The sequence below is a fragment of the Polyodon spathula genome, chromosome 5 (genome assembly GCF_017654505.1).
Source record: "Polyodon spathula isolate WHYD16114869_AA chromosome 5, ASM1765450v1, whole genome shotgun sequence".
NCBI classification, from domain to species: Eukaryota; Metazoa; Chordata; class Actinopteri; order Acipenseriformes; family Polyodontidae; genus Polyodon; species Polyodon spathula.
The window spans coordinates 15,150,985-15,170,233 of record NC_054538.1 but is presented as its reverse complement, the minus strand read 5'-3'; positions in this window follow the sequence as shown (position 1 = coordinate 15,170,233).

The following is a 19,249-nucleotide window of genomic DNA, read 5'->3' as shown; positions in this document are numbered from 1 at the left end:
CTGTTTTTGTTTTGGGAATTGCCAGTTTTAAATTAAAAACATTTAATGTATAAATAGGTCAAATATATAAGTGTTTAGAGGATAAACCAGTTCCCAATGCTGCAATTGTCTACTTGCTTGTGTTATTGTGTTTTTATTTTATGATTTATTTGTCAATTAAGAAATAGTGGCTTTTCAAAAAAAAAAAAAAGCTTTGCCAAAAAGATGCAGCAGAAAAGAAAATGAATCAGGACATCTTATGCATGACAAGCCAAAACAAATAATATAATATCATATCAACAACCGGACAGTGCTTGTTTTCTATGGATCATTACTCAATAACGGAATGGCAAATAAAGCATGGCTAACAAATGACATTAATTAATGACAGCTGTTCTAAAACTACTACTTAGTGATGAAACGCTTCACATGGACTTGAGCTCTGCTCTCAGAAAGTGAATTATTTCAATGGACTATAATGATTATTCCAGACAAACAGACAAATACATTGGAGTATAACAGTAATAAAGGCCTTGCCTTCCACTTTGGCTTTATTGACTCAGGAGTTCTATTACTACATAGTAACACATCACAACAATGCCATTATCCCTTAAATATAAGCATTAAGACATGATGGGGTGGGTTGACACGATATAACCACAGACTTAAGGCTTTTAACCATTAAGTGTGTGGTTCTATCATGTCAACCCACTTCCTGGAGTGCCTTAATGCTATTATAAAATGATTAGATGTATTTACTTTTTAAATTAACACAGCAAATTAAAAATATATATATATATCATAGTATATATTATATATATATATATATATATAGATATATTATATATATTATATATATATATATATATCCTAATATTGTTATACATAGGGATACTTGTTTTTTAGTGCCAGTGAAAACTTTTCTAGGTTAGGGTTAGGGTTAGGGTTAAGGTTAGGGTTAGGGTTATACACACACACACACACACATAACCGAACCGAAATAAGAAGAAAAGCAAATTAATATCACAAAGCTGTGGGGGATTAAACGGAGTGTGAAATCTAGATAGACAGATTGGTCAAAAATAAAACAATAATCATGGAAAAGGTGAACACTCCCTAACTGGCAGCAGAGCCTCCTGGTACAGCTGAGCACTGAGCATGCCCTCTGAGAGGACAGAGAAACAATTAGAAAATAACTGCATGAGAAACAAAGCATACCCTATAGGCTACACTATAATACGTAACAGAGCATGGTAGCTGCAGTTACACTACAACATTAACATATTTGTCTTAATTTCATACACTTTCACTGTATATAAATGAGAAGGGCAAAATTCAGCAAAACAAATAGAGGCAACTGGGGGAAGTGTGGTAGATAGATGTACCACGTAGACCACTGTACCCAGGATAACACAGCAAAAAGTCTACCCAAATGAATGGTTTATAGATGTCCAGTTTAGGATTACAGATAAAGGTTTACATACAATATAGTATGCTAATCACAGCAGACTTGCACAGTGGGGCATGATACAGCATGGTAAAGGCATGATATAAGCATAATCATTACATGATGCAAATACATTTTAAAGAGTATTCTACATTATAGTTATAAAGGTTGTACAACGTTATCAAGGTGTAATAGCGTTAGAGAACCAGTCAGATGTCTAAAAGGCTTTGCAAGAGACAAGGCAATCATATGGTTTCCACAGAACCTGCTGATGTGTGGTCTTTTTAGGAAGCTTTCGAAAACAGCCTTTTTGATCTTGGATCTCAGAGAATTGTTTTCTGGTAAAGATTTTCATAACTTAATAAAAATCAGGCTCAGTTGGAATACATTATAAGGAGGAGTGTGCATAAGCGAAGCTGACAGCATCTTGTGATTCAGTCTGGCAGAGATAAGAGGAGAGCAAAAGAGAGCCCTGGAAGAATGACTGGAAACCCCATGTTGTACTTTACCTTGCAGTGTATCGCGATGCCAGAAAGTATTGTAAAGGCATATTGTAGTCAAAGACATAGACCAGTGGATACAGTAAAACAAAACCATGAAAAATACTAAAATCTATAAAAACAAATGTGTGATGATCCAGCAAATGTATAGATATTTCTTACTTATTTTAGGAAGCTCATTGCTGCAGATTTGTACTTTTCTTTATTGCAATGACTTTGATATTATTCCCAGAAGCATATTACATCTAATTCATTTTTTAATTAGGTCTTCAGTCTCTGGCCTGAATCAAATAAATATGTCAGAGATGCTTTGAAAGATTGAAAATTATTTTCAGAGAAAGTCTAAAAATAGTCCAACACATTTCCCCAACACACTTGACAGATTGTAAAGGCTCAATGACTGAGGTGTAAAACAGGGTGGTCAAATTTATTTAAATTGAGAATTATAATAGCATCCTCACAGGTCGGGAGGGAGATTTATAACTAAGATTCATTCGTTCTCTGTCACAAGATTGTAATCTCACAGTCTGCTAACTGCATAGTAATACAGATTGTAATCTATTATGGCCACGGCACAAAAAAAAGTTTGAACCAAAACCAGTGGGATTTAAAAGGGTTTTAATCAAAACATATTTATTTGTCCTGAAATGGCCCAGAGAAGCTTTTGCACAGTTCAATACATGTTTGTAGTCTGTCCAGTGTGTAGCTCTAGTGAGCTCCTGTGTGTAGAAACAATTATATTTTTTAAGTCAGACACAGTACAGTAGATTAATTTATGTAACTATTGGTTACATAAAGGGAGCTGCACAGATCATTGCTATACTGCTCCCCTTGCCTTACCTTTGCTGTTTCTTTGGTTTAAGGTTTCAGAGGAAGCTGTCATGGTAAATTAACAGTCCTTACAACCAATTTCTGAAGTAGCCACCCATAATTATGGTTCTGACAAGCTATCAACACTCAATTAAGGCTACTGGTAGATCTCTAAATGTCCTGTAGCTGCACACAGATCCATTTGTCACACCAACTATACTTAGCATTGCTTTTAATACAACATTGTTTAATCTTAAAACTGTGTGAAATGTGCATGCTTTATTGTAGTTCTGTAACCGTCACAAAGCTCTTATTGTTACACTTATATAATGCTTGACTAATATACTTTACTTTGCCTTCACTATAGTTATTAAACATTCATTTACAACAATGGTGGGGTTTCCATGGAAAAATAAAAAATAAAAAAAAGTCTCAAATTTTTTGTACTACCTTTCTGGTAATTTTGTTTCCATGTAGTTTTCTTTTAGGGAGAGAAATTCTCCTTCCAACTTCAAATTATGTAATTAATATTAAAATACAGGCAGGTACATTTTTAAAGATCTGTCTGCATTCCAATTTGGCCTTGTGTAACTACTGATATCATTCAGCTTACTAAAACCAAGTTTCCATGAAGTTTTAAGGTTGTGTTGAAGAACCACAAGATCAGCCTGCCTCAGTTAGACACCAAATAGAAAAAAAGCAAGGGAAACAACACTAAAACTCAGACATAACTTTGACTACATACATATTTATTATAAACCAATTATTAAACACGTACAGTGTAGTGTACAATCAATTGCATCTTATTGCTAAGGGACAAGAAAGTGTAAAGGATGAAAAAATATATTTATGTGCTTTGCAAAAGCCTTTGTTATTTATTGATGTATTTATCACAAAGGGTTCCATTTTTAAATTTGTAGTAGCTTCAGTATTGTTTTATAACCTTGCTTATAAAAGCATATACTATAAAGCATTACCATTTCATGAGTCAAATGGTAATAATCTGTAGCACTGAATAAATGGTGTCACATAAAAGAAAAAAAAATACTGAATGAAGTCTATGCACCCCTCATACTATATATATATATTTTCTATTTGGTCAAATAAGCTTTCCAAGGCTACTTCCAGCAGATGTCAGTTAAAAAAGAATTGTTTGTCATGTCTTTACTTATAGTAGAAAATTATGAACGAGGTTATGTCTCAAACTGGATCTTCTGAAGTCTCATAAGGGATGTCATTCAGACATGTTTCCATGCAAAAAAAAAAAAAAAAAAAAACATAACTTTTTGGTCCATTTGTGCAGCTTGTTAGCATGAGAAGGCAATTTACACCCACTTTTCAGTCGTGCAATGTTTTGTAAAGTGTGTGATATGTGCATTTGGATTTCTAAACTGCATGGAAATCCAGCCAATGTTAAAACACAGACGTGCTTCTATATAGGATAAAGTAACTTATTTTGACTGTTAGAAAGGTTAAAGTAATGACTGTGCAATTTAAAATATGATTGTCAGTGACCCAATACTCCCAATAGATGGGTGGTAGCTGGTGGAGCTGGTGTGTGTTGTCTAATCAATAGTAGCTATTTGGATATGTTCATTCTTTTGATTTCATGAATGGATAAAGGCACACTTAAATCAATGAGCCGACAACAGCTTTTACAGAGCCACGACCCCATATATGAGAATATTTTTGCGTGTGTTTTCCCATTTCTGGAGCCTCTGAAAGCACACTCAGGGAGAATAGATACCAGGTACAGTACAGTAATTCCCCCTGGATACCATCTCATTCTCTCTATGTTTTCCATTTACCAAAATTTGAAGGCAATTGTTGTGAAGGTGTGGCAGGGCAGCTCTGTGGTGACATACCCAGACCAGGAAGCAGACAGAGACAGGGACAGGTACTGCAAGTGGAAACACTGCTGCCCATATTTATTAAAAAAAGAAATAAAAAGGTTTGATAAAAACAATACTCACAGAGCACAAATAAAAACAAAATGACCTTCACCCAAAACAAGCCCTGTTCTCTTTTTAGTTTCATTTCCGTTTGTTTTATTCTCTCCTCTCTCCTCTCTCCTCTCTCGCTCTCACTCTTGTTCTTGTTCCTACTTCCTGAACACCCAAACCAATCAGCAAATGCTGCAGGTTTTTAAACATGTGTAATAAATGAATCAATCTGAAGATGATCACATTCTACACGAGTTTGGTGTGATGGGGCTTTATCTCCATACATGCTACCAAACACAATTGTTTTAAATAAACATAAAACCATACCTTTTAAATCATAATAGAAAAATATTTATTTTTAAATTAACCCACAATAGCACATTTGTTTTTAAAAACTATACTTAAAAAAAAAAAAAAAATTATTAAACACAAAATACATTAACCAACAGGACTTTGCCCCTCCCCCATTTTACATGCATAGCTCTACCCTGCCACAGAAGGAAATGGAACCTCCATCTCCACCACCAGCTCCAGGCTATGCTGTAGAAGAGAATCAGGGCATTTTAAATGTTGATTGAAATGTTCTATTTAAAACATTGTATCTGAAAAAAGTATATATTTAATACATTTCCCCATGCCTTTCTCCCTGCACATCTTATGCATGTGCTGTGCTTTATCATGGTTTACAATGTTTTTTACATTTCTACAAATTAACTTACATATTTTACTGCTGGGTGTGTAATGTATAATGGTACTACACCTGTTTAATACTTTTAAAAGACCAGGCCTGTTTGCCTTATGTTTGCCATGTTGGCCATTTTGGTTTTTAAATTAATTCCCGCTCTTTCCTGGTAAAATGATTGGAGATTCTGTAACATAACTGAGTGCTATAGGGGATAATTGCATTCAGGAATCTAAATACACCACAATTGTTTATTTTTTATGTTCAGTGCTTTGACAGGAAGAACATATAATTATTATCAGGTAAAACAAGGAATATATATTTTTATTTGTATTAATAACTTATCTGAAGCAGCAGAAAGGAGTAGCAACTGGCTGTGGTTGAGACGGAAAGATTCTGGATGGGGATTTCAAGCACAATAGAAAGAAAGCAACGCTGATGTACAGGTAAGTAAGCTGGGCTGAGCTGAGTGGGTGATGGATGGGGGTGATGCTGGGATGCCAGAATCACTGTTGAACCCTCTTGAGGTGTCGTGGGCTAGTCAACGAAACACAGGATGGAAGGTGCCCACTTGAAGACCCCAGAGATGTACCCTACTTAGCTCAATCCAAACGGTTGTCATGCTGATGTGCTGGGGAGACCGCACTGGGTTGATCCCCAGAGCCAGCATCACAGCAGTTGTGTGTGCTGATGCGCTGGGGAGGCAAAATGAACTGATCCCTGGAGCCAGGGTTACACTTCAGCAATCAACACCAGACAGAAGGATATCTACATCATCAGATGGAAAACAACGCAAATGGATGGAGATGCAGTTGGATCACATTAGTTTACTGCAAAGCTACATCTTAGTTGGTGCTTACCTTGATGAGAGCCAAGTTTGTATCAGCATGAAGTTCAACATCTACTCTCATGTAATGGAAATCCGTTTGTTCTGTTTGGATTTTTTTTTTTTTTCATTATCTGTGTCCATTCTGCATCTTGCCAAAAAGAGTTGTTAAGAACTTCCCCTGTATACAGGATTTGCACTAATGGGCTTATATGATATGCCCTCTCCTTGCCAAGGGGAACCTGTCAAGGTTGTTTGCTCTCTCTCCACTACTCTTTGTACTATCCCTAGAACCACTGGAATGCTTCATAAAATCCCATCTGAATATTAAAGGGATAAAGGCACCCAAATCAGCTATTAAAATGAGTTTATACGCAGATGATATATTATTAACGGTACAGGAGGCATACACATCTTTAAAATGTGCAATGGAATAATTGACTATTTTGGCTGCTTTTCTGGCTAAAAAATCAATTGGGGAAAAATCAGAGAGTATGCCATTAAATGCACATTGTCACAAAGAAACTTAGCCTCACTCTCTTTTAAATGGACCCCTGAGGGAATGAAATACCTCAGAGTGACTCTAAAAACACAGACAGAGGAAACTGTGTCATACAATATTTGTTTAAAACATTTCAGAGGATTTAAACAGATGGAAAGACCTATCTTTGTCACACTGGGGTAGAATAGATGCAATTAAAATGAATATTTTGTCGAGAATAATTTATCTTATGGGTGCCATCCCACTACCATTAAATGTGAACTGGTTTAAAAAAATGAATGTGTTATTTAGTACATGTCTACAGAAAGGGAAGACTTTCTAGAATTAACAGATTCATGTTGTCAATGGATAGGGATCTAGGCCTAACAGATATCTATAAATATTTCATTCAATGCAAGATATCCCTTGAAATGGGCTTAGGATACAAAGCTTTAACAAGCATGGTGGGAAGTTATAATGCAGGAGGTTTTAAAGGAACTAATACTAGCAGTAGCAGATGACGTAGCCTGAGCACAGGTTTTAATTGGAAGAGCAACTCATACCTTCCTGCACCCTGCTGAAGCACTGCTACCGAGTGTGCTCGATTATGAGTGAAGTGTTGAATAATGGATATTGCATCATTCAGTTTCGCGTTCAATTTTCTGACAGAGATTAAAAAAAAAAAAAATTTAAATCCATCATAATGGTAAAATTTAAAAACATCTTGACAGAAAGTTAAATACAAAGCCAGGATTTCTACTGACTAGAAACACCTTTCAGCTTGTACCAGATAAACTATTATTCCCACAAGACATTGCATGGTAGTATGTCAATTGCATTGTGACACCGGTAACGTCAGTAAAGGGAGATATATTTTAAAAGTTTCATATTCTGATACCACTTAGTTTCCCTTGGAAGAAATCCAGTTGTTGGTGTTGTTTTTTTTTTTTCTCTGTTCGTGTTTGTAGCAAGTCGTATTTAATTATTTTAGCTCTTCCCCAGCAGTATTTGTTTATTTTCAGCATCGCAGGTAAATTCTTTCACTTTCTTTTTTTTAAAACTTTGTTTATTGGTTTTTACAAATTAACGTTAGACAATGACAAACAAATAATTGTTACACTAATTATAACAAGACAGAGAAGGAAAGAAAGAGAAAGAGGGAGAAAGAAAGAGGGAGTATCGCGCTTCTTTAATACTAGAACCGCCGCTGTTATACTCATACCTAAAACCACCACTGGCAGTCATTATGACATTTACATTTTAAACAACATCAATATTAAAATGAAAGACAAACTATCGGATACAACTCAGAAGTTTTATTCAAGCACGACTGTGACAGGGCAGAAGAAAAGTCCTACACATAATAGAGGGCAGGGCAATGCCTTGCTTATAAATGCATTGTGGTGTAATGTATTATTATTTAAAAGGAATGAATTATGATTTGTTGTATTTAAATGCATTGTGTGGTTTGTCTATTGGTGGTGGTTGGCAATTGTTACTAGAGCTGGGCAGACCAGCACGGTATTTGTTTGTTGGATTTGTGTTTGAGATTTGTTTTTGTTAAACTTTTATTTTGACTCTGTGAGCATTGTTTTTGTTAAAATAAATATTTATTTATTTCATAAAAACAAGCTGCAGAGCTTTAACCCGAGTACCTGCCTATGTTGTGTCTCTGTCAGCTGTCTGGTCTGGGGAGGTCAGTATTCGGCTTCCTGTCACAACTAAATTTCTTATAAAATTCTATGGGAAACCCATCTGGGCCAGGAGATATACCACTGTATTGACCTAATAGCTTGAGTTATTTCTTCTGGAGCAAAATAGCCCTTCTAGGCAGGTTTTCGATTCTGGATCAACAGCTAGAATAGGAACACTCACATAAAAAGATTAAATTAAGGAGAGATTCTGAGTTGTAATGGTAGAGTGCTTCTGGAGTTCTACAAATCCTGTGGAAATTGATGAACGTGGCATGGGAAAAACAGGTTGTACCAAGAGCATGGTGACTACCACCAATTCGAGCATACATGGATGACATAACAACCATGACTAGAACAGTAGCCTGCACTAATCGTTATTGGGCAAATTAACCAATAAAACTGAATAGGGCACGAATGCAATTCAAGCCCACTAAATCAAGGAACATCCCTATAATTAAAGGTAAAGTAGTAAGTAAATGTTCTACATTAATAATGGGGCAATACCAACAGTGTCTAAGAAACCAATGAAAAGTCCTGGGAGACCTTACAATGGGGATCTAAAGGATACAGTTTGTGTGGGAGAAGTTAGACAACAAGCAGTGGAAGGTTTGAAGACCAGTGGAAAGGTTGAAGACCATAGACAGCAGTGCTTTATCGGGCAAACTGAAACTCTTGTGCTGTGTACCAGGTTCAGTTGACAACAGTAGAGAAGCTGGAAGCTTTAATCAGTTCATACGTCAGGAAATGGTTGGGATTTCCACGCTGCCTCGACTGATGTGTCGTGGGCTAGTCATCGAACCATAAAAGATGGAAGGTGCCCACTTGAAGACCCCAGAGATGTACTCTACTTAGCTCAATCCAGATGGTTGTCATGGTGACGTACTGGGGAGACCGCACTGTGGTTGATCACAGCCGTTGTGTGTGCTGATGCGCTGGGGAGGCAAAATAAGCTGATCCCCGGAGCCAGCATTACACTTCAGCCATAAACAGAAGGTTATCTAAATCAGGAGATGGAAAGAAATGCAAATGGATGGAAATGCAGATGGATCACATTAGTTTACTGTAAAGCTATGTCTTAGTTTGTGCTTATCGTAGTTCAAATCAGCATGAAGTTTTAACATCTACTCTTATGTAATGAAAATCATGGGTAGAATAACATTTTTTAAATTGATCATTGATCCCCTGCTGGTCAGTAGTAGGCAGGCTTGATTGCAAATTAATTTGTGGGATCAAATAAGATGCAGCAGACTGATGCAGCTGATGTGCTAAAACTTTCCTTGCTATGTCATCGTGTTTATACATTGCATGTTGTGATCTAATCATTAATTGCTCCACCTTTTTAGTGGAAAGAAGGTCAAATTCAAAGTCAAACGTTGTTTTTAGAGAGCGGGAGAATTAGCATGTTGCTGATCTAATTGTAAAATAATATCAATTAATTCTGAGAGCCGGACTCTGTTGATTTGAGTGCCATATGAGATTATTTGTCCACATAAATATGCCTTTAGGGTTTCCCATAATGTGGCTCAGTATATAACTGGAGTTGAGTTGGTGTCAAGAAAAAGGTATATTTGGGAAGAAATAAACTGAATAAAGTTTTAATCTGAGAGCAAGAGGGGATGGAGTCTCCAAGGTGCATGAGCTGATATAACTATACTATGGTAAGCACAATAGCGGACAATGGAAAGCAATGCCTATGCATGTGCCTATGTAAAATCTGGAGGAACTTTTGTTTTAAATGGGGGATAAACGTGTGGATTTTAAATTGATATTGTTTTAGATATACAAGTGAACTGTGTAGGGGGATACATAGAGTAGAGCTCTGGGATTGCTGATGAAAACCAAACTGTGAGAATTAAATTGCACAAATTTCAATAATAAAAATATATGAAGATACTTACCTGTCTGGTTCCTTATGTCCTTCCATGTAGGTCTCTATTACAATTTAAGTTATATACTTTGTTATATAAGACAAAATAAATATGGGTCAAAAAAGGATTTGCCAACATTGGTTCTTCGATAAGTCCTGAGGCTCTGCAAATGTTTCAGTTGAAACAAAAGAGCATATATTTGTGCACACCTTTTTAAAATAACACTTCACAGGAATATGGGTTTAGGACCCCATCATAGCTAAGATAATCACCTGATTTATAGCTTAGTGCATCTGAACTTCAGTGACCTAAAGGCTTGGATAACTGCCACAGCCCAAGCGATCACACCACTGTAAATAACAAACATTTGGTTAGAATTTAAACAACCGAACCAAACATGTATAAACTTCATGTGGCTTTCTGTGGCAACTAGTTTTCTTATTTATTTAGAATTGCATCCATTTTATAATTTTTGTATTGTAGTTGTTTTACTTTTGTTGCTTTCATAAAACAGTATCTGCTGGTTTCAATGGATCTAGTCTTCATAAAAAATTTTTTTTAAAAATTCTTAGAGTTAGGTGTCCTGAAAGGGAAGTTTCATTTAATTTTGGGTGTATTTTTCTTCCCTGGTTAATTACTAATCAGTAATGAAAATGATCCTTAGCGCTGCGGTACAACCTCAGATCAGACGAGATGACCCGCTGAATTTAAGCATATTACTAAGCGGAGTAATAGTCCCACCTTCCTGCACCTCCTCAAGACACACCTGTTCAGACAGCATCTGTAAACCTCACAACTCTCGACTATACTGGACTATATGGCACCTAATTCTAGCCATACTTGCATCATCATGTACTTGCCCTTAACTGCTCCACACTTTGCTGTATTCTACTACTGCTCTCAATCATAATTAAGTTTTCTGAATCCTGTACTTAATTTTACTCCTAAAGGTAACCATATTCACAGTTTTTGTAATTGCTTTTGTTTGAAATCGATCTTATCCATTTATTGCACTTACTACTTGCTTTTATGGAATTTACTCTTAAACAAATATGTTTTACTATACGTTTAACTGCTTTTAGTCGAAATTGACCTCAAATGTAATTATTTACTGTATGTATTTTCTTTTATTTGATTTTGCTCTTACCACTTTATTATACTTTATAACCACGATATTTTGTAACAACTGTAAGTCGCCCTGGATAAGGGTGTCTTCTGAAAAATCAAAAAAATCAAAAATACCAGTCCAGCCATACCACATCTTCAATCATGGAACATTCGACAGCAATGCTCTGTTGGGACATTCCTGCATATATTAATGCTACTCAAAAACTATTCAAAACAGCTGTAATATTATTCATCCCTCTTTCGCTTGAAATATAGGCTCCATCTTGTTAAATCTGTTATTCATTTATAAAGCCAGGAGACAGCAGCTGGTAAGATAATGATGTTATTAGTTTTCAGTGGTGGAATTCAATGTAAATTAACACTTATATAAACATTTGCAATCACCCAGGACAAATATTTAACAATAAAGTAAATTATTTGTTAGCAGTCCTTAAGTCCTAAGGTGTATTAATGGAACCACTAAGATGAACAATCAGTTGTCAGATTACAACACAGGTTTCTTTTTTTTTCACAGCATATTGAAAACCAGAGGGTCAGCAGACACACAAGAATGGTCTTTGTAATGAGTTTGGGTCCCAATTTGAAGATGTTATTACTAATCAAATAAATTAAGCACAATGGCAGGTTTAAGAGTGCAAGTAGACTTTATAAAGTATGACCAAAGTAGAATACGTAAAACTATTTGATAGATGGGTAAACAAAACATGCTTATATATATATATATATATATATATAAAGCCTCAGTCTGATTTGTTATAGTATTTATTTACAATGTAAATAGAATCTCCAAATTGGGCTGCGTAAATACATAGTGTGATTTATTTTACAGCCTCGTAATCAACTTGATGTGTCATAAATCTGAAAGATTAGTTTTCCAGTTTTCCAAGATTACTTCCAAGATGACTCATTGTTGTCTGCTGAGTGGTAGGTTAAACTGTCGGATGGTCATATTTAACATATGTTACTATAAAACATTCTTTCATTGCATACTTTGCATCAACTTGTGCTTTGAGAAGTGTGGAATGGTTGTTATTACTCCTAATTTATTTTCAGGTAAAGATGACACTGATGGCATTACTTTAAAAGAAAGGATTACAGAAAAGCTGAGTAGAAAGATTTTGTGACATATTAGGTTTAGAAATATATTTTAACACCCAGTTTTTATTTTGCTCTTTTTTAAAATAGAATAATATCACATGTAATGCTTGTTTTTATCTTACCCAAGATGGTTAATTCATGTATAAGTGAAAACAATGGGTTTGGCAATAATTTAAAACCTAAAACCCAAACAGATCCTCAAATTGCTCAAATGTAGACCACTTCCTTAATGCATACATTTGTATTAGGACTTGTCGGTAACTTAAATACTGAATCTTACACAAATTCACAGTGCACTGAAGTCCTGATTGAAAAATTATTTCGCATGTTGCTGGTTCCCTTCATTCCATTTACATTCACGCCATACTGGAATTGAAGGGACCAGAAAAATCTATTTTCCTGCCAATTCACAAGCTAAACACAACATTGTCATTAATAATGTGACACCTCATCCTGCCACAGGCTGTTATTTATTTTGACATTATTAAGTTGGTTTACAGACACATGACCTTTAGCATTTAATCTTAGATTTAAGTTATATATTAGGAGATCTTAATATGAAAGATCTGCTTTTCTCAATAAAATGTCTCACTTTTATTTATAGCGCTGTGGCAATTTAACTGGTGATTGTGATCAGGTGTAGAGGTGATGCAGTGCAAAATGAAACACAAACAATTGTAATCCGGTAGGAAAGTGGTTTTAATTGTAATCCGGTCTGGCGACCAAATAGTAAATCCCGGCAATACACAACGATGTGTGTTGCACGGAGAAAACAACAGGGTTACAGTCCCAAACAATAATCACAGATGTATCTGCCCCAAAATAATATGGCACATGGTCACCAGTTCTGGGTATGTGTGGTGGTGCTCATGGTGGGTGATAAACAGTGTTATTTTGCGACTGTATTGGTGCAGTGATGATTCGGCTTGTGCTGGCCCAAGGAGATAGCTCTGGATACGTGTTAGCTAGTGTTCAATAAACACAGACAGTTACTAACAGACAAGACAAACAAGCACAACACTCACGAATATTCTCTATTTATTTATCCGGCAGTCCCTACTGCAGCTCTCAGTTTTAAAGTGCAAACTCCAAGCGAAGGAAAAGATTAGCGTTTCTCTGGCCCCTTTTATGCTACCCCGCATGATCCCCTGGTAAACGATTTCAGCTGCATCTGAGACTCCTGTGCAATAAGCATTGGGAGCACAGTTGAAATTTATTAATAAAAGAGTTTAAAAAAGCGCATACTGCAGTAGTGGATTCTGTTAAGTTTATAATGGATTAACAAAAACACCTGGGCTTACAAACTGAAATGTCTATAAAGATCAGGCTCCATTGTGTCTACCCAATGATATTGTCATTCAGAGCTGCTGGCTCCCATCCCCTCACCGCTCCTTCAAATATCTATGTCATTCACATTGACCAAAGACAACCACTCATTTCCTCCTCAGTGTATAGGGATGACACTTTGACTTTGACTGCATGAGCTAATTAGTTTGACTGGAACAATGAACTTCTGCAAAATACTTCTAAACAACTTTAACATTAACTTGAAACGGCTTAACCATACTATTGACATTGATTACCAACATCTTTGGACAGCAGGCTTTTTCAGCAACTCCTCTCTTGGAAAAATAAATACATTTAATGTTCACTAGTCATGGGGTATATAGGAAGTTGAATGAGTTTATAATTTATTTGCTGCATCCAAGCATTGAAATCTTGACCTGAGCTTCAGGATCTGCTTAGAGGCAAAACAGATCTGGATTCTGTAAAGAGGGTAAGAAAAAAATGAGTCTCAAGTATTCTGTCATTTGAAGCCATTCCACTGTCCTCTGGAAAATATTCACTGGTGTAAATGAACCAGCCTGCACTACTACAGACATAGGGGGTGAAGATGAAGGTTGAGGTGGCAGGTGTCTTGCAAAAGATGAAGCAATTACTGATGCTTATGACCAATTATATACAATTTTGCACTGGTGTACCGAGTCGTAAACTGACTTTTTCAGTTCTTGTGGAAGTTAGTTGTCATTGATTGGTAGTCAACTGGAAACATGAGGGAGACAGCTTTTTTGTTTTGAAATCAACACATTATGAATGGGTTTATTGGAAACTTGACGATAAATACTTCTTAAAGACAATGTAAGTATTCTGCACATCCCTACCTTCAATATCTCATCAGAGACTGAGCCGATAAAATATGAATTAATACAGTAAACAACTCTAAATAAACATGGCCTTTCTCCAGTTAAAAGTGTATTGAAATGTTCCTCAACATTTTTTAAAACAGTTTACAGTCTTTCTGGAGCCAGTGGTTAGGGTTTATATGAAACCTTAATTCCAATGTTATGTTCAAGCATATTTATTTCAGGTCAACTTTTATTCTCTTTGATTTTTCTTCACTGTAAGATTTTAATGAATTTTGTTTTCCAGTTCAGTTTTGGCAGTTATTGCTCAATGTCAAGATTTTTTGGAACATGTTTTTGGAAAGGTTCAGTTTTATCAGTTGACTCCTTCACTTCTCCTAGAATAATAATAATAATAATAATAATAATAATAATAATAATAATAATAATAATAATAATAATAATAAAGGGTATGCTTAAAAATGTAATACATTATAATATTCAAAACAGAACTCTGTGAAAGGAGAATGTTCTTGTTTATTTATGTATTTATTTACTCATTCAGCTGTTATTTGATGCAGTGGTCTGATGGATCCCAAGCTATCAAATTTTTCATACATTTTTAAAAGATTTAAGATTAATATGTCAAATTTGGCATCTTAATATAGAAAGATAGAAGCAGGTTTCTACATTAATGAATATTGTGCACATAGGTTAATTCCATACAGCACAAACATAAATACTGTAAAGCTAACAGAATGTTTTGGGTATTTAATTAGGCACAGACAGCTGAGCTGGTGCATCACAAACAGTCGGATGACATTTTGAATTTCAGAACTAAAGCTGAAAATATGAAGAGCCTTTATCAGCAGACACAAAATGATTCTTCATTTGTTACTTTAGGCAATTGACTTTGTTAAAGAAAAAAGAGCAGTGGAATGTAAAAGACTCCCACAAAGACGGCTGCAGTGGGTGACATCAGACCAGAAACCAGGAACCAGGAAATAAACAACAGAGATTGAGTTTGGTGAAGCTGAGCGAATGGTCTCGCTCAGCATTTAATAGTGCACAGACAGACTGAAAATAAAAGGTTGTAAGACACACAAGACACAGGACACGGCACTCGTAGCCAAAACAAAAAGACAAACAAAACGGACTATACAGACAAAACACAATGTGTTACTCGAAGATTTCAATATAATAATAATAATAATAATAATAATAATAAATAATATTATTATTATTATTATTATTATTATTATTATTATTATTATTATTATTATTATTATTATTACCTCTGTCTTCAATCCTGTTCTCCACTCACAAAACAATACACAACCCCGAGTGAGTGAAAACATGTTGCTTTTATGCAGCTGTACCGAGACTCAATTGCTAATCAATCATTCAATTGGAGTCATGGTACAACTGCACGTGAATTAAAAAAGTGCAGTTCCTCATGCTCACATATTATTACTTTTTACTTGCAAGTGAACTGCTGTGCAATCCTCGTGCCTAAATACAAATATACATTTTAAACACTTGTGATACACAGACCCGTTTATATCCCGGTACCAATGACTATACACCAACATTAACACACAACATACAACGCAAAATACACACAGGGGTGTGCAATTTGCCACAAAGACTTAAATAGAAAGAGGAAGTGCTAGAAAAATGAGAAAAGGACTGTAGTTTACAATTCACAGCTGTGTGCTGTATGATGGCACAAACTGCCCTTTGATACATATTTTTAGTCAGAATTTACAACTGTTGCTAGGTAAACCAAATGTAACTTCAAGAGTGTAGAAGGCATTCTCAAAGTCTGGGATAAAACACTTCTTTTAAAACATGAACATTGGCTACAAGCAATGGGGAGTATGGGGAGCATTGATTCCCTATAAACATTTAACAATGTGGCAAATTGACCTGCCTGAACTTAACCTGAATCCTTTTAGCAAAACAAAACAAGGCACTCAATTCTCATCACAATGCTCTCTATTTTTAAATATCTCTTATCTAAGGCTGCCCACACAGTAGTAAACCATATTACAGCAGCCTTCACAGATTCTCCAATACTGGGTTATTAGCATTTGCCTCTAAATCTGCCTATACTTGACTTTTAATTTTAGACATTCTACAGGTACTGATGAAAATATGAAATATATAAAATAGAAATTAAGCAAGGTCGTCTATGTGGCTTGCAGCTGCTTCTACTAATCTTTGTACCTCACCAGCTGCAGGCACAACCTTAAGGAATTGATCTAATTAATGCAGCTGTCGAATTTCAGTGGGAGATGGAGAATAGTTTTACATTGTTAGAAAAAAGCTAATTAATCTGTTAGGAGCTAGGGTCACTAAAAGCTAAGGGTTAATACCACGGTTGTCAGTCCTCAGCAATTATCCTCCAGAGTGCCTCAGTTTTTGCTTCCACACAAAGTGGATGGGAAAACCCTATTGTCTCTCTTTTTTCAGGTAGGTCGTCAGCCACACATATTTGCTTCTTGCAAGTATGGCCCTTGAGGCGAGTTCAGTAATATGGTAATTGAAACGCTAGGTATAATGAACTAATGCTATAATTTATTAACCTTTGTATTTTTCTTTCTTTTTGTTTTACACAGGTAATTGTGGATTACAGGGTACCATCACTGGATCACACATGGAGGTACAAAGGCAGGCAGACCAGGTAAGTGCAATAATACCATTTTTATTTTCACACAGGAACATATTCAATATAGCTATAATTTCCCATTGCCACCAAGGTTTTAGTTGTGCAAATACTATTTATAAAAACAATAACACCACAAGCCAATCAATAAAATGTGATGTCTGAAACAGTAAGAATAATACAAACTACCGACTTACTTTGAATTATCAGTGCCCTTGAATAAGCGTCGCACTCAGATATCACATTTGTAACAGACGCTTCCCTTGAATAAACACCGCTCTAAATAATGAGACGTGTACATTTTGTTCCTTACCCCAGCTCCAATAAATGTAGCACTTAAGAAACCCATATGTGGCAGAGCAAAGCTCTGCCCTTTTTAAATTGGCAGGGATGGGGTTAACTTCCCCTGCCTGCCTGGGTTTATTATGTTCAGGTGGCTGGGGTTGATTAGTTGATTAGGTTGATTAACGATCAATCAGCGCCCAGCCACCTGATATAAAAGGAGGCCTCAGCTTCTCATTTGGGAGAAGGGAGCTGAGGAAGCAGGTTGGTGTTTGTTTTGTGGTTTTTTTGAATTTTCTAAATCCAGTGAAGGCATTGCCCAGCCTGGAAACTTTATTTTTGTGAGTTTTGTTTTTGCTTTATTTGTGTTTGAGTATCTGTTATTTTGCCCTTGTGCACTTTATTTTTGTTTATTTATAATAAAATATTTATTTTTTTGAACTGCAGTCTGTCTCTGGGCCTCTATCCACTCGCCAGCCTGCCACATTTGGTGTCAGTAGTGGGATAGCGCCACCTAGAGGCTCAGAGCAGTATTTATTTTTTTTTTGAGAAAAAAAAAATGGGAAAGAAGAGCAGACAGTGGAAAAGGCAGGACAAGCAGCAGCTGAAGAAATGTAAGCTGCTGCAGCCACCGCTGGAGGACCCGGCCAGCCTCTTCCCCTGGTGTTCCTGGTGTGGGAAGGAGGACCATCGTTGGCGGTCCTGCCCAGACGTGCCACCGGCAAACTGGTGTGGCCGGTGTGAGGAGGACGGCCACAACTGGGCAGGATGCCCCTACAACCAGGCCCAGGAAGAGGTGCCGTGTTCACCCCGGGCATCAGGGGCCACCCCACTACCTCCAGCACCACCACCTTCACCACCGTCCCAGGAGATCTGGGACTGGTTGATGCACCCTGAGGCAGACCTCGTCCACGATCTCCCCATAGTTATCAACACGCTGTGGCGTCGAGATGGGGAGAGGTGGGAACAGTGGGAGGAACAGCACCACCCGGCCTCCTTCCCAGAGGTTGCCCTCATGGTGGTTAATTACCTGGCGGTAGACATGGGAGATCCACCGGTCACTCCAATAAAGAGAGGTGAGCCGCCTTCCCGAGAGCCAGAGAGGGGTGAGCCGCCTTCCCGGGAGCCAGAGAGGGGCGAGGATCTGCCGTCGCTCCCAGAGCCAGAGAGGGGTGAGGAGCTGCCGTCGCTCCCAGAGCCAGAGAGGGGTGAGGAGCTGCCGTCGCTCCCAGAGCCAGAGAGGGGGAGGAGCCGCCGTCGCTCCCAGAGCCAGAGAGGGGTGAGGAGCCGCCGTCGTCCCCAGAGCCAGAGAGGGGTGAGGAGCCGCCGTCGTCCCCAGAGCCAGAGAGGGGTGAGGAGCTGCCGTCGTCCCCAGAGCCAGAGAGGGGTGAGGAGCTGCCGTCGTCCCCAGAGCCAGAGAGGGGTGAGGATCTGCTGTCGCTCCCAGAGCCAGAGAGGGGGGAGGAGCTGCCGTCGCTCCCAGAGCCAGAGAGGGGTGAGGAGCTGCCGTCGCTCCCAGAGCCAGAGAGGGGTGAGGAGCAGCCGTCGCTCCCAGAGCCAGAGAGGGGTGAGGAGCTGCCGTCGCTCCCAGAGCCAGAGAGGGGTGAGGAGCTGCCGTCGCTCCCAGAGCCAGAGAGGGGTGAGGAGCTGCCGTCGCTCCCAGAGCCAGAGAGGGGTGAGGAGCTGCCGTCGCTCCCAGAGCCAGAGAGGGGTGAGGAGC